Source organism: Alligator sinensis, unplaced genomic scaffold (assembly GCF_000455745.1).
Source record: "Alligator sinensis unplaced genomic scaffold, ASM45574v1 scaffold336_1, whole genome shotgun sequence".
Taxonomy (NCBI): Eukaryota; Metazoa; Chordata; order Crocodylia; family Alligatoridae; genus Alligator; species Alligator sinensis.
Window position 1 is genome coordinate 179,905 of NW_005842917.1, and position 5,822 is coordinate 185,726.

Genomic DNA, 5,822 nt, shown 5'->3' on the forward strand with positions numbered 1-5,822 from the left:
ATAGGCAGATCACTGTCAAGAGGCAGGGATTTCCATGGGGGATATCTTCTGTTGGACTGCCTGCATGGTTGGGATTGATTTAGGTTCAGGGCATTCATTCTTCAGGAAAGTAATGGTCAAGTATTTGAAGGATTCATTTGTTTGAAGAGGGAGGAGAGAGACTTGAATTGAGAGCACATTTGATACTTATGCTAATTTCTGCCAACAAGTAGCTAATTTACTGTGAAATGATGGGAAATTGTAAAATATTGTAATTAACTGAATCTCAGTTGGTGCCAGGTAAGTGTAAATGGGAATGATATTTAGGAGAGCAGGGTAGGGAGTGTGAAGAGGATAACAAGGTGATCGCAGGTAGCCGGCATGGATTCACCAAGGGCAAATCATGCTTGACCAACATGATTCCTTCCATGATAAGGTGACAGGCTCTGGATGTGGGGAGAGTCATAGATGTGATAGACCTTGACTTTAGCAAGGCTTTTGGAGCCTGTGGTCCCCTCTATACATTACAGGTATCACACAGTTAAATGTTTAATTATCCAATTACCTTAAAACCAGCTAGCTACATGTGCCAAGTAGCTATCACACAATAAAAAGTTCTAACCAGCTAGAAAGTTAAGCCTTAAAAGTGTGTACTAATGTTTTAGCTGGTTGCTACTGAGCTTTAATTTACATGTGTAGCAGGGTCTCCCCTGCGGGGGAGAGCCCCATCAGTTGGCAGGTCTCCTGGCCACAAGGGTGCTTCATGCCCAGCATGAAACTCCTGAGCCCTGGGGATCATGGCTGTGGTCCCCAAGGCTCAGGGGTGTGTGAAAGTCCGGGACCCATGTGGTGTCTCAGTCTTGGCTGTGCCCCGTGCAACATTCTCACTAATGAGCTAACAAATGGAAACTAGAGACAAAAGAGTGTAACATGGTTACATAACTGGAGGGATCATCGCGTAGTCATCAGTGACTCAATGTCTAGTTGAGAGGAGGCATTACCCGGGTTCCCCAGGGGTCTGTTCTGGGTCTGCTGTTGTTCAATATCTTCATTAATGATTTGAATGATGGGAATGCGAGCATGCTTAGCAATTTGTGAATGACCCCAAGTTGGGTGGAGGTGCAGATACTGTGGGCAGGGCTTTGATCCAGAAGGACTTGGTTGGACTGGAGAAATGGTCCTCACTCCAGTGAGATTCGATAAGGACAAGTGCAAAGTCCTGCACTTGGGGTGGAATAATTGCACATGCAAATACAGACGGGGGAATAGCGGGCAGGGTTGCAACGCTGCAGAGAGGGACTTGGGAGTTACAGTGGATGACTAGGAGCCATAAGGGGGTAGCTCTGGTTGCCAAGAGATCTGGGAATTGGGAACAGTTTGCTAAAAACATCAACTCAGCACCCAGCACTTGTCTAAAAGGCAGACAAAATGTTAGGGATTATTAAGAAGCGAACTGTGAGCAAACCAGAAAGTATCAGGATGCCCCTTTATAAATCTATGGTGCCGCCACACCTGGAAGATTGTGCCCAGTTCTGGTTCCCACATCTCAAGCAGGAAATAGAAGTACTAGCAAACGTCCAGAGAAGGGCACCAAGGATGAGTGTCACATGAGAAGAGACTAAAGAGGCCAGGTCGATTTAGTTTAGAAAAGAGATGCTTGAGGGGAGACATGAGGAGGGTTTACAAGATGCTAAAATGGGGAAGAGCAAGTCAATAAGGATTTATTATTTACTCTGTTTTCCAATACAAGAACTAGGGGTCTCAGGATGAAACTAGTAGGGAGTACATTGAAAATGAACATAAGGAAGTTCTTTTCCCCCCAGCAGGACATCAAAACGTGGCGCTCGTTGCCACCAGATGTGGTAGACACTGAGCGTTTAACCAGAGTCACAAAGGGGTTGGACACATTCTTGAAGGAATGGGGCATCTGTAGCTATTGAGCATGGGAGTGAGGGACACAGCCCCAGAATTGCAGCTTCCTAGACCTTAAAGCCTGCAAGTGGGAGAGGAACAACGGGAAAAACCCTGGTCAGCCCCAGCTCACTCTCCCTTCCAGCATCCGCTCTCTGCTGCGGTGACACGAGGTGGACAAGCACCTAGTTGGGGTTGTCTGACCCCAGCACATACAACACAATTTTATTTTAAGAAATACCATAAACATCAAAAACACGATAACTATATATATAAGGAAAGATACTCTAAATGCGCTTCTTTAAAACAATTACAATTACAACTAATTATATAATTTGAACCAGAAAAGTTATTACTATATTATGCTTACAATCCTAGAATTCCAAGAAGCCAAACACCTAGATATGGTTTCATTCCTCAGTAGTACAATTTAATGGGCTGGCCTCAGTAGTATGGTTCAATGGGCTGGCCTCAGCAGTGATAGGAACAAGTCCCCTTCCTTCAGTCCCACTTGGGTGCTCCGCGGCTTCAGTGTGAACTAAGAGATTCGCGTTCACAGAGAGGGTGGTTCAGGTGATTGGTCTGATCCGGCCTACACTTGCGATTCTTCCTTCGTTGTTCTGCAAGTGAGGTTACCTCCAAATTGGGACTATAGGTTACAGTTTTTATTGGGCGAGTTGCCATCTTGGGCCCCTCCTACCCAAAACTGTCACTACTCCCGAATTTGGGCTCGGATCTTACTCAACAGGTTTTTTGCTAGGTGGTCAGTTTGTCTTCTGCAACGGAATTTGTCCGCTGACTACTTAGTTTATCTTAAATTTTGCTTTGGAAGATTTTCCATACCACTGCGGTGACCTTTCTTTTACAACCCCCTTTCAAAAGGCTTCTAGGGTTTTGATCTCTCGCAATGTTTGCTTAAGGGTTGTTTTTCTTGTCCTTAGGATAACTTGTTAAAGACCTCTAGAGATAAGACCCAGGAGCCAAGACTTTAAGCACCTTTGTTGTAAGGCCAAGTAAAACAATGAATCTAGATAAGAAGATGAACCTCGCCCTTTTGTCTAAACTGGCTAATGGGCAACTATTACAAGCATTCAAACTATTACATTCAATATGACAAAAGCCTGCAAGTGGGAGAGGAACAACGGGAAAAACCCTGGTCAGCCCCAGCTCACTCTCCCTTCCAGCATCCACTCTGCTACGGTGACACGAGGTGGACAAGCACCTAGTTGGGGTTGTTTGACCCCAGCCCTCTTTCCTATCCAGGGCAGGGGGCCAGACTCGATGGCTTACTGAGGTCCCTTCTGCCCCTAACCTCTGTGAATCTATGAATCTAAGAGACTGGGCAGGACGGACCCATGGTCTGACCCAGTACATGGCAGTTCTTATGTTCTTATGACTCAATTGACTTCATGGCTTTTTATCATTTCCCCAATTCCTGCTAATCTCCCTCCACTGAATAGGTGTGAGTGACACACTCTCATTTTTTATGGCCTTGATGTTTCAAATCATTCTTCCTTCTGCAATGTTGCTGTCTGTTAGCCTGTCCTTGTAATGTCTATCTCCTATTTCACAGCTCTGCAGCATATTTTCATCTCTGGCTAAAAACCTTCACTCATGGGTGTTCAGATGAACTCAGGTGTAGAAATAATTTCCAGTGAAGTACTGGAGGCACTGCCAACACACACAAGAAGGTTAGATTTTGTTTTGTGAACCTGAATGAGACGCACACTTAATTACAGTGATTACAAGACTGGTGACACTATATTTTTTGACTCTTGCCTAACTTGTTGTGTTTTTAACTTTCAGATATAATATAGCAAAGAAATACACATCCCACTAGTTGTATGTGTTTTTGCTTTGATCTTAGAGTGAATACAGTAGCGCTGGCCTCTAGCATATTAGTAAAGCTTCTAGTTTCTCTTTAACTGGGGAAAATGTGCACTGTGGTCATGGGGGGAACTAGGATTTTGAAAAAGCAGGGTGCAAATGGTGCATAGTAGACTTGTCCAACATATGGCCCGCGGGCCAGCAGCTTCCTAATGGCTGCTGAAGGGCTGGGGAAGGGACAAGGTTCCCACACGCACCACGTTAGCTTGACATTGCTGACGCGGTCCGGCTCCTCCCCTCCCCCCTCATTTCACTGTGTCCCTTCCTCGCCCTGCCCCTCCCTTCCTCATTTGCATGCCAGCCCCGCCCTGCGCCAGGCCCCGCCAGCCACGTGGGCTGGAGCAGATCGCAGTGCAGCGGGCAGGTGGGCGCAGGGGGCGTGGATGCCGGTGCGGAGGGATGCTGCGGCCGTGCCCGCGGGAGATGCTGATGCTGCTGGTGCTGTGGCTGTCAAGGTGGGAAGCCGGTGCCGCTCCCGCCTCCCCGCATCCCCCCACGCTTGCAGACATTGCGTTGGGGGTGGTGAGTCGTGGGCCCTGGGGAGGGAAGAACCCCTGCCACTTGGGCTCAGGCTCCCCCGGGGGGGGGGGGAGCAGGGGGGTGTCCCTGAACATCTTTAATGGTGATGCCAGTAAAGCAGTGCAAAAGATTAAGGTGCTTTAAAGGCCAATTTTGTCATGTGTGCAAGTGCCCTAAGTGTTTTTTTCCCTCGATATAGAACCTGCTAAGATAATATTGAATGCATTAATAAAGTCAGCAGGGGTTTAGGTTGTAGCTGTGTTGGTCTAAGGACACAGGCAGACAAGGTTCCTTAGGTGAATCTGATATCTTTTATTAGACCAACCCAAATGGTTGGAGAATAGTTATTAAGCAAGCTTTAACGTTCAAAAACCCTTCATCAGGCTCAGGAATTTCGGTAAGTGAGCTGTGTGCAAGGTTGATTAGGCTTTAGTGATCCCTTGGCACCATCTGGTGGACAGTTGGTGCAGGAACCACACTCCTGGTGCGAGAGTTTTTCCTATTATCCAACCTCAACTCCCCTTGCTGCCACGTGAGCCCATTGCTCCTTGTTCTGTCATCTGCCCCCACTAAGAGCAGTCCAGCTCCACCCTCTTTGGGACCACCCTGCAGGGAGCTGAAGACTGCTGTTCAACCCTTCCTCAGTCTTCTCTTCTCCAAATAACCCCAGTTCCCTCAGCGTCTCCTCACAAGACATGTCCCCCAGTCCCCAAACCATTTTCATTGCCCTCCACTGGACTCTCTCCAAAGTGTCCACATCCTTTCTGTAGTGGGGGCCCCACAACTAGACTCAGGACTCCAGACGTGGCCCCCCCAGTGCTGAATAGAGGGGAATAAACACTTCCCTGCATCTGCTGGCAACACTCCTACTAATGCAGTTCAGGGTGCCATTAGCTTTCTTCGCAACAAGGGCACACTTTATCATATATTTGTCTGGATTTCCCCCAAAGTACTTTATGACCCAAGCTACACAAACCAACCTGGTCTGTGGGTGTGGGTGGAAATTTGCAGAGGCAGGGAAAACAACCCACTGAGCGGCCTGAAGCCAGCCAGGAACAATGGAGGGGTTAAAAAATAAAAAGCAATTGAGAAGAGATCTTTGGGGCATTTGGGATTCCTTTGCTGGTTTTCATGGTGTCTTTTTTGTTTTGAGAATGGGAGAAGGGAGGAAAAGGTGGAAGTGGGGGAAAAGGGATGTTCGGTCCCTGGCCTGTCCTGCATGGGTACAGGCTGGGGCAGCAGCAGCTCTGCAGAAAAGGACCGGGGAGTGATGCGCTGAAGTTGGCTACTTAGTCCCATTCTTATTCCTGGCTCCCGGTTCCTTTTTCAAAGCTAACCTGTACCTAATAAGAGCTTGTTATTAATGAATTACACATTGTAAAGAGAGAGATTTTCATTAGCTATGTATATGTACTAATTGATATGTAAAAGAATATCCTTCATCAAATACAGAGCCCTAAATGAAGGTCAGATAAGGATGGGATTATGGGGCAAAATACTTCTTGGGCCACCCCAGACTTCCTGCC